This window comes from Trichosurus vulpecula, chromosome 8 (assembly GCF_011100635.1).
Source record: "Trichosurus vulpecula isolate mTriVul1 chromosome 8, mTriVul1.pri, whole genome shotgun sequence".
Classification (NCBI taxonomy): domain Eukaryota; kingdom Metazoa; phylum Chordata; class Mammalia; order Diprotodontia; family Phalangeridae; genus Trichosurus; species Trichosurus vulpecula.
Window position 1 is genome coordinate 76,657,869 of NC_050580.1, and position 11,495 is coordinate 76,669,363.

The window sequence follows — 11,495 nt, forward strand, 5'->3', positions numbered from 1 at the left end:
GTCCTCTCCAGCCTCAGTCCCTTTGCTGATACCATTCCCTATACCCAGAATGCCTCCCTGCCTCTCCCAACCACATGCTGACTTACTTTTCTTGAGGCCCAATGCAAATGCCACCTTTTCCGTGAACTTTCCTTGATTCCTCAGTCGGAAGTAAGCTCTTACTTGATCTCCTAATACTCTTATTATACACACTTATTATATCCTAATTTGTACTCTATTTTTATAAGTCAAGGATCATGGTTAGCAAATGTCCTCCAGGGCCTAACACAGTGTATTTATATTCCCAATGCTTAACACAGTGCCTGCCAAATAGTAAGCATTTCATGTTTTGTTTCTTTCCTTCCTAAAAAATATTTTCTGTTTAGCTTTTCTTCCAACAATCCTAATAGCACTAGTCCATTGGAGCTATAGAAGGTAGAAATTACAAGTAAAAGTAGAGAACAGATTACCTTTTTACTTTCTCCCAATTAATAAAAACCTATTTTCTCCTCCTCCTACATTCCCCTGTATATTGAAAAGAAAAACAAAACCCTTATAATATATACACATAGTCAAGCAAAAGAAATTCTCACATTGGTCATTTCCAAAAAATGTGTATCTCATTCGGCATCCTGAATCAATTTACATCAACTCTGACAGGAAGTGGGTAGCATGCTTCATCATGATTGGTCACTGCACTGATCAGAATTCTTAAGTCTTTCAAAGTTGTTTGTTTTTATTTATGCTGTTGTTATTATATAAATCATTCTCATGGTTCTGCTCATTTCATTCTGCATCATTACATTCAAGTCTTCTCAAGTCTCTCTGAAACCCTCCCCTTCATCATGTCTTATTTCCTAGTGTCTAGGAATTCTTTGCCTCTACAAAAATAACTACCATAAATATTTTTGTACATATGAGTCCTTTCCTCTTTCTTTGATCTCATTAAGATATATAAGCCTCGTTGTGATATCACTGGGTTAAAAGGTAGCACAGTTTAGTAACTTTTGGGGCACAGTTCCAAATTGCTCTGAAGAACAGCTGATCCAATTCACAGCTTCACCAGCTTTATATTAATGTGTCTGTTTTCCTGCAGCACCTTCAATATTTGTTATTTTTCTTTTTTGTCAACTTAATCTAATGGGAATGATGTAGAACTTCAGAGTTGTTTTCATTTGCATTTCTCCAGTTTTTATTTATTTGGAGCATTTTTTCATACACCTATTGATAGGTTGGATTTATTCCTGGTAAACTTTCTGTTTGTATCGTAATTACAAGCACAGTGACCCTGGGTAAGTCACTTACGCTGTCTCAGTTTTCTCATCTGTAAAATGATGGCACCTACCTCCCAGACTTTTTGTGAAGATCAAATGAGATAATATCTGTAAAGCACTTTGTAAACCTTAAGGTTGCTGGCTATTCTTCTTCCTATTATTATTATATGTTTGATCCTTTCTCAATTGGAGAATGGCTTTTATTCTTACAAAACTGAATCAGTTCCTTATATATCTTGGAGTTGAGACCTTTGTCAGAGAAATTTGCTTTCCTTCTAATTTTAGCTGCACTGATTTTATGTAAAAACTTTTTAATTTTATGCAATCAAAATTATCCATTTTATCTTCTATGATTTTCTCTATCCATTGTTTGAACATGAGCTGTTCCCCTAGCCTAGGAGATTGACTTCACTACCATGGCAAATAGGAGAAAAGAACTAAGAAGGAGAGATTCAATTTTTTCTACTTTCTGTGCCTCACTTTCTTTGCCTATGCTCTGCCTCTGACCCTCACCCTTTGTCACATTTAAGTTTAGAAATCATGTAGACCTCACTTATAAAAATAATTAAAGTTTGGATCAATACATTGCTTTGTATGCAGTGAGTGGTACAGGTATTATTGTCCCAATTTTACAGCTAAAGAACTGATGTTTTTAGAGAGGTTCTGTGACTTGGACAGGTTCATCCAGTTAGCAGGGAAGCCTGGCCACCTGCCAAGTCTTCTTACTCTAAGCCCAGCTCTGTCCACACCCAGTACCCATGACTTTCCATATAACTCTTTGTTCTTCATAAAGAATCATTCTTTTTCTTCATACTTGAATGAAAGAAATGATAGGCAATATTGACTTTTAATCATTCCTCAGAAAAAAAAACTAATAATAGGGTAGGTTTCATAGTCTTAATAACCTACTTGCTTTGAATGAACTAATAAGCATTAAGTATCTACTAAAGGCTAAGCACTGTGCTAGGCCCCAGGAATATAAATGCAGAAACAAGACAGAGGAGTTTAAATTCTAATAGAGGAAGTCAACACATATAAAAGAGTGGTTGCCAGGGAAACAAGTTTTGATCTAAGGAGTCCAGGGGACCATGAAAGTAGCCAGAGGACAGTTAGTTATCACATCCTTTTCAGAAGCAATGGTAGATGGTAGTATTCATCTGACTGTAGTTCTCAGAGCAAGAATTGGAAAGAGGGTGGGGAGTATACTTGACTGGCATTCCTGGGGAATGAGTGATGAGAAGGGGATACCCAGTCTGGGACCAGCTGCCCATAGAGGGCTAGGAGAGTTTATACTCACTCATTCACTAGTATGGAGAGCTCACCCCCAGGGGAGATTTCCAAAAGTCTAGTAGTTCAGCTCCTCCAGGAGAGAGGAGCATAGCTTCTGGAAGTCTAGCCTAGAGACTCTTGTTCCAGATGAGAAAGCAGTTGCTGCATGGAAATGGCAAGATACTTGCATAGGCCTTGGTTTCAAAGATTGTTTTCTACAAGTTTATTTGTAAGTCAATCATTGCACATATTTTCCATTGAAATTAATCAACAAATATTTATTAAGCACCTACTGTCTGCCAAGAACTATGCTAAGTACCAAGGACACAAAGACAGAAGTAGAACAGTCTCTCCTTTGAAGGAGATTGATGGAGGGGACAACATGCTCATGGTGGGGTATATGCAAGACACAAGACATACAGATCGATCATGGCATCCCCTTGGAGGGGGAAATGTTTTAATAATCCAGCTAGCAGCTTCTGTGGGGGTATAAGATTCACCCACAGCCAGCACCCTGAAAGCTGCCAACAGCACAGGTTCTTCTGATCTGCTTAATTAAGGAAAGCAAGGTGAAGGGGTTGACAAGCTTACTTTTAATTCAGCATTCAAATATCATTCAGTTAGTTCAGGGGAAAAAGCCAGCACCCTGAACTTCAAAACAAAATGCAAACAAATTACAAACATCAACAGACTTTGTCTAATTCAAATCCCAACACATAGTTACCAGAGTTCAACAAAGTTTCAGCATCCGGGTTTACAAGCTGGAGGGCTCCTTAGCTACAGCTGCCCAGAGTCTCCTCATCAACACCATCTCCAGAGCCCTGCACAAATGGCTCTGTCCTCCCTTCTTATAGGGCTTCAGACATCATCAAACATCATCTGAATCACCAGAGCTCAGGCTCTGGCGATTGGTTCTTGAGTTGGCCCCTCCCCTTAAGACCCTGGGAGGTTCACATCCACATGGATTAGGTTAACACCTAAAGGGGTTTGGGCCTGAGGCTTAGCACCTAGTAAAGCTCACTGAGATAAATTGAGTCACTCAAAGAAAACAAAGACCATTCTGGTTACAGGGAGGCACCTCTGTTTGTCATTGCCCTTATGACTTTGGGCAAATCACTTTACCCATCTGTGAAGTTTGGAGATTCAGTCAAAGGGCCACACTTGAGAAACTAGAGGGCCACTTATGGCCTCAAGGCCGCAGGTTCCCCACCCCTAGACTAGATGATTGACCTCTATAATACCTTCCAGCTCTAAGTGAATGTTCTGTGAACCTCTTTCCAAGATTCTTTAGTCCTTGCCACAAAATACTGGAATGAGATCCCAGCATTTTGAGGTTTACAAAGAACTTTCCTCATAAACCCATGAAGTGTGTAGGACATCTTTCCCAAACATGGGAATACTCCATTTTATAGATGAGGAAATTGAGTCTAAGTGCAACTAAAAGAGGGAACTGGGATGTAGTAAAGAGAGTACTGGATTGAAGGAGCAAAGCCTCCATTGGAATCCCAGTTGTACCACTTACTAGCTCCATGACCTTGGTCTTCAAATTCAGTTTCCTTATCTGGAAAATGAGATTGTGCTAGATCTGCAAGATTCTTTCCAAGACCTCTTAACATTCTATTGTTATATAACACAAGCCTGATCTGATGAGTTATGCCTGTAATATGAACTTTAATCATGACCCTACCACCAGTTTTATAAAGGAGGTTGCCTTATTTTTCTGGATGGTGCTACAAAAGCTAAATCTAAAATATCATCACCTTGGTAGCCTCTGAGGATAGAATGGGATAGGAAAAACTAAGATAAGGAAGATAGTGGGTGGGCTTAGTTTCTTCAAAGACTCCCAATCGTCAGAAGTTTCAGAAAAGTTGAGAGAGTGAAAGAGAGAGAGAGAGAGAGAGAGAGAGTGTGTGTGTGTGTGTGTGTTTGTGTTGGGGGTAAAGGGATAAATCTTTCTATCCTTCATTTCTACCTCCTCCAGCTTCTCTTGTCTTATCTCTCTGTTTCCATAAATTTCACAGTGTAGGAAAGACTTGCAATATCCAGGACCTCTGTTAAGCTTCATGTGAAGCTAGAATGTGACCTCACACAAGTTGATGTACCCCCAGGAAAGGTTACTTATAGACTATCCAGTCCAGTGTGGGAGAATTATAACATGGAGGCCATCCCAGAATCAATAGCGTCTGTCATGGTCTCCCTATTATGGTAGCTCTCACTCACCCAAATTCTAAAAATAACTTCCTCTACTTAACCTACACCAGATGCACAGACCATCCCTAAGGAAAGGAGAATGAAGCCCCTTCTGTCCACAAACCCTACTCTGTTTCCCACCCCCTGCTTTAACCTGCCAGTGACCTGAAGGAACTCTGGGCAGCTGCACATACCAACTTACTAGCTCAATGATGGGGGACTCACGGGGGCAGCTCTGGCTTCAAGAGGCCAGTAAAGTGCAAACAGGTGCACACCCAGGCTCCTTTTGGTGCTTGGGAGAATTGGAGCTGGCTAAGGCACTAGGGAGTCCAGCCAACACCCCACACCTGCATCAGGGCCACTGCTCCCCATTCCTAACTGTGCAAACAAGGAATGGGAAACCCACATCCCTCCATCAGGATTTTTCACAGCATATTCACACATTTTCTTAATATTAGGCAGAATTCCAGATCTGTTCTTTGCCAAGTCAACAACATGGAAGAATGTCTCAGAGTTTTGATTGATATTGTGGCTCATTTATAGGAAAGGCCAAGTACAGTCCACATCTTAGAGCCTCTGTGGTGTTTAAACCATATTCTAACTTCAATGTGATAGCACTGGGTCTTCAAATCTTTTTGTCTAGGACAAGAGTGCCATCTAGTGTCATAGCAAGAAGGAGAAGTCTGTATCACTCAAAATAGGAAGAAAAAACATAGACTTATAGGATCTAGTGCAAAAAGAGATTTTGGAGACCGTCCAATCCAACCTAATTTTACAGATGAGGTAACTAAGGCCTTGAGAGGGATAATTACTTGCCCGTGGTCACACAGCAGGTCAGTGGCAGAACCAGGACTAGAATTAAGATCTTCTGATTCTTGTTCCAGAATTGTTTCTACTATTCAAGCTGTTTTCTTATTAAGTGAGAAGAAGATTACCATGCCCAGAGAAGAGCAGAGAGAGTAAAGGAATACCATTTCAAAAGTCTTCAACATCACATTGAAAGAGTACTTCTGGGACACAAGCAATGTGTCTCTTGAACTTATTCAGTTCAGTGCTAACTTTGTGACCTCAAAAAAGTGATTTCAGTTCTCTCGACCTGTTTCTTCATCTGCAATACGAGGGGGTTGGGCTAAAGGATCTTTTATGTTCACTATAACTCTAATATTCTGTGAGTCTGTGTCCCTTGTTTAGCATGACACCTACAGTAATAATTATGATAATAGATTATATAATTGTATTATATTTCGCAAAGACATTTTCATGCATTATCTCATTTGATCTTTGCAGCCACTCTATGAGCTAGGTATTCTTATTCCTATTTTACTTAAGAGGAAATTGAGGTACACAGAGGTAAAGTTCCTTGTCTAAGGCCCCACAGCTATTATGGGGCAGAGTTAAGATTCAAACCCACATCTTCTTAATCCAGATGCACTGATATTTTCATTATGCTACATTATCTCTGTACAAGGAATAAAACAAACTTCATGGGGCTCCCAAAATGACTTGTTATCATGGCATGTTTTTAGAATAAATAAATTACTAGGTATCACATGTCCATTCAGGAACTGAAGATGATAATTAGCAAATAGGGGAGTGATGTTTTAGTGTATGGGTAGTTTGGAAATATAAGTAATTTTAATTAAATCACTTCTTCCAATCAGATATAACACGATTCTTTTAGATGCATCCTGAGTTTCTAAATTCTTTAATGATTCCCAACATTCTTTGTTGTCTCACTTCCTTCTGTGAATGTTTGACCAGCAAGTTGGAGAGTAGGAGCGTTAATAATCATGGTAAATGGACCTCCAATTCAGCCGATGCTATTTCCCCACTAACCCCTAACTACGGCATATGCACACACTAGCTATTCTCCTTGCGTTCTGGGAGAAGGAATATGTGACACAGTAACAAAAAACAACCAGATATGGCCCAAAGATCCACCAAGACCCTCAAAAGGAAATATACAGATCATGAATATAGGAACAGAAGATGTTGTTGTTCTTTGTCCTTCATTCTCAAAGAGGACATGGCCTCAGGAAGGTGATATCATGACTTTCAAGTGAATTAGATTAAAGAGAGGTAGGGCTGTACAAAGTCAGCAGCCTTATATTCTCCTCCAGAGCCATCTGGGTCCAGTGGCAAGATGTAGATCAGAACAAGCCCCAGTTATAGTGGGAGACCTTGGCATTTTTAAGGTAAGGTCTTTCCCAGGTCTCAGTTTGTCTGAGGCAACACCCATTCAGTAATTAAGGCTGGGTAAGAAATGAGGCAAAGAATGGTCTCTTTTACCTAGTCACAAAAGGAAAAAAAAATCAATCTGGGAGGGGAAGACTCTCAAGGTTTCTAGCCAAAACAGAAACAATTGCTGTTTACACTCACTCTGAGCCATCAGAGTCCAAACAGTGACCAAGTGAGGCTTAGGCTTAACCTGTTGTTAGCCAGTCAATGAAAGCCAGAGTGATTTCAGCTTAAGTTATGGTCCTTAAAAGGAAATCTAACCGTTAAACCCCAAGGTATCTTGTGAGGTTTCAGCTATCAAAATTTATATTCCTTTGGGCAGAGCACCCACAGGTAAGGGTATGATTCCATAAGTGGACAGAGGGAGAGAAGGGAGGGAGAGAAGAAGGGAAAGAAAGAAGTTAGTTGATGAAGGATACTGACAGTAACAAATGCTCAAATCTGAGTGGGTCACATTTGGGAAACCAAGCTATACTTTCAAAGATAAGAAATTGCTTTTTGCCACAAAAGCCCATCTCTTTAACATCACTCCCCCAATGATGATACATGGCTGTGAATTATGGAATATCACAACCTCAGAAGAATAAAAAGTACAAATAAACCCAAAAGATGACAGAAAGATGAACTGTGGTTATAATCAGGCTATATAGCAGGTTACCAATGAAATGTACATGTAATCGATACAAAAGGTAATAGCAAGGATATGTATGACTGATAAAGCTTAAAGGGTAGTCACGTAGCAACAATAAGAGACAACAAGTAGATTGTCAAAATGATAGGTTTGTTTTTGGAGATGTTAAAGGAAACAGAAGGCTTTCAGTATGTTGAGTGGATCCTCTATAGAGAATCTATGAAAATATATATGGACAAGAACTTATAAGAGATGATGTGTGTTGGTTATAATATACATTTGGTGGAAGGCTTATCTGCCCCAATAAAATCACAGATTCACTGGAGTACCAGAATGTAAGAAGTCAAAGCTATACTGTTAACTAGATTCCCTTGGAATTCAATAAAATCTATTCAAACAAAGCTGTCTAGTTCTGGGGCTACTTAAGATGTACAACTCTTCTGTTATATAGGGTGAGCTTATGAGTTACAGTCAGGGACGCCCCTCCCCACCCTCCACACCCCCATAACATGACTTGGGTTCTTCTGCACTGTGGAAAGAGCACAGGGTTGGAAGTCAAATCTGTTTTCAAACCCCAGCTCTGCTACCTATGTAATCTTGAGCAAATCACTTAAATTCTCTGGGACTTAGTTTCTTCATCTGTAAAATAAGGTTAGACTAGATAGATGGTCTCTAAGGACCCTGTCAGCTCTAAATTCTATAATCCTATAAACTCTAATCCAAAACCAATCTAGACTTCCCAGAGCTGTTCTGCACCCGAATGGCTGCTAACCCTACTTTCCACTCAAGGCTACCATTGTTTAAAATTGAACCCCCAGAGTTGTCTTTGAGTTGGGATGAGAATATCATTCATCTTGAATTGTTTTTCCTGGGACTTTGTGCAACCAAAACCTTGTTCGTATATCCAAGTCTTAGATATTAAAGTATCCAGGACCAGTCTGGGACCTAGAAAATGAGATTAAGGGCAGCTGGCTGAAAAGCCTATAGAGCTAAAGAAGCAGATGAAAAGCTGCCTGTGTGTGTGAGGGGGAAGGGGAGGGGGGGGAGCAGTGCAATAGAGGCTGAGGCATGGAGATCTTTACTCTAAATTAGTGGTGACACTGACTCTAATATGATAACATGAAAAAAATTAAGTAAACAAGTTTAAGAAATTGGAAAGTAGTTAAGACTTTGCAAAAACAAAGAATGATAAAATGCAGTTGTCCTAATATTTGGACAATTTAAGTATATATCCCTCAGCAGGTCAGGCATGCCAGGGTGTTAAGGTAAATACTTCAACACAGACTGGATCATATAGAATTTCGTTTGAAAAGCCATGGACAACTGAGAGGTACCAGACTATTGAGAAAATATGATACCAAACCTTTGAAAAGTAAGAAATATGATCCTGGAAAACACCATCTGGGAAGTATAATCCAAATTCTTAGATGAGTATTACAACAAATATTTAAAGAAAAATACTGTAATCAGGAAAACAAAATGTATTTAATAAACAGAATTGTGTCTTTTCTCTAATAAATCAATTAGTGGATATGTGTCTTTATATGTGTGTTAGTGGACATGTCTTTACAGCATTTCACAAAACCTTAACATGCAAAATTAACTTATTGACTGAAAGATGGTCACATAGGTCATTTTAAAGATGACAACTACTGGTGATGATAGATAGCCTTGTGTCATTGAGAAAAAGTATCTTGTGAGAAACTGAAATAATAGAGATAATTTAGGTTTTATCAAGCATCTTCATGAGCCTTTGAAAACAACAGTAATTAGTATGTTAAATAAAGCCATAAATGATATGCTAGAGACCAAGCAACAGAAAAATAAAAGCTGAGAAGTGGAAAAATCTAAGGACGAGGACCCAATGATAAAGCAAAACAACCAAAAACCAGTTCATCCAGTAGAGAGAATGCAATTATGTTTGTAATGATAATCAGCAATGAAACTACCACCTTATATTGTATTACACTTTTTCTATTTTTCAAAGTATTTCCACATCTATTATTAGATTGTAAGCTCCTTGCCTTCCAATATAGTAAGCACTAAATAAACATGTTGAATTATTTTTTTCATTTGCTTGACAACTGGTAAGATAGTACAGCAAACATTCATCTCCCATTTAATAGACAAGGAACCTAAGACTCAATTGGGTTAATAACTTGCCCAAGTTCACACAAGAAGTTAATGGCCCAACTTGGCACAGAATTCCTAGTCTGGTGTCTTCCATGACCATGTTACTACTTGCAAAAGACAAATTAACACTATTTTTCTGGTTAAACTAATTAGAAATTATAATATTCTAACTAGTATAGTATTCTAAAGTGTTGTTGGAGGCTTGGTTTTTTCCCAGGTGTCACTTGACATGTTTCAAAGGCCTTCACCAGATTCAAACCTACAAGATGGAGAGTTTCAATTTAATTAATTAGTTTGCTAATGAGGGAGATGTTTTCTCCATCTGTATCAAGAAGCCCAAACCCATCAAACCTTGGATTTGAGAGGGCCAGGCAAGAAGGGAAGCCCTCACTGGCCTAGTTCTGAGTTCTTGGGTGTGCTCCAAAATTACTAAAATAGGAAATCATTTCTGCTTCAGAAGTCCCCACTCCCACTTTTAGGTTCTCCCCTTCTCATTTACAGCCCTCTATATTTATATACAGTCAATCCACCCTATGGCTATGCACATTTTATTGTCTTCAATCAAACAGGACAGGAAAACTTGGACGTTTCCCAAAAAGGAAACCTCTTCCCTCTGCCCTTCCCAATTTACCCTTTGATGAAAGGTGAGGGAAAGAGTTATACGGCTAGGACCTCTTTTAAGAGGTCAAGGACCTAAAGCAACTGGGAACAAGGAAACATAGGTGAGGAGTGTGTCCTCTTCTGTATCCAGCTGATACAGCTTTCAAAAGATATTAGTTTAGGGGCTTGTAGATACCTTGTATCTCTGCCCTAGGCATAGGTCTCAGCTCTCATACCCCTGCCCTAGTCAGTGCAGGCATAGGCTCTGGCAAGTGGAGTAATAGTGGCCACACCAAAAGTGGCGGCTTGAAAACAAGAGCTGTTCTCTGTAGTCACCGTAGGAACAAGTGTGTGACTCCACTTGTCTCTCCCCTCTATTTACTTTTGCTCAAAACTTCTGGGAGGTAGAGCTATCAGAGGTATCTATCAGCGAGAGAGACAGAGAGAGAGAAATGGTGATTTACCAGAGACCCAACATAGTTCAGGTTTGTACTCTACCAGTAATTATCAAACCTTTTGCCCCTTAAACCAGTTCATTCATACAAACAATCTCACAAACTTCACTCTCCATGGCCTACATTATCACCAACTACCTTGTTACTGGAGAAAAAACTGACCAGAACACATAGTAAAACTGGCCCCGCATTAGATGAAGCAATAAAAACCTTTATCGACTATTACATTTAGTTGAAACAATTCTAAAGAAGTGTTATGACTGTTTCCAAAGCTAGTCTGTCTGTTTACTGGATTCCTAAAACACTATGCCAGAGTAATCTTCTTAATGGAGAGATTTGATTATGCTGTTCTTCTACTCAAAAAGCCTTTAGTGTTCCCCATGATATGCCAGATAAAGCCCTAACGCTAACCTATATTCCCAGCCTTATCTCATAGTAATCCTTTACCGGTATAGTCTGGTATTGTCAAACTAGACTACTTGCCATCCCTGGAATTGATCCTATCATGTTCCGTTTCTGTGCACTTCCTTATGTTTTTACCTATGCCCAAAATACAGAGCTATAACTAGGGTGAGGCAATCAGAAATTTGCCTCAGAGTGTCGACATTGGAGGGAGTATAATTCCTCCTTTTGGTGGTCAACAAACCAGCATCCTTGTATTTTGAAGTCCTCTGTAGGGGCTACACTATGAAACAGAGTTCCACTCCTTTGCCACCGTCCCCAGGG

The 11,495-nt window shown here is 39.4% G+C and overlaps 1 protein-coding gene across 1 annotated transcript in view; it reads left to right on the forward strand.

Annotated features, from left to right (window-relative positions):
• The window catches only part of HPSE2 (heparanase 2 (inactive)), a 746,397-nt gene that overhangs the window by 734,019 nt on the left and 883 nt on the right, over positions 1–11,495 (forward strand). The window lies entirely within an intron of this gene.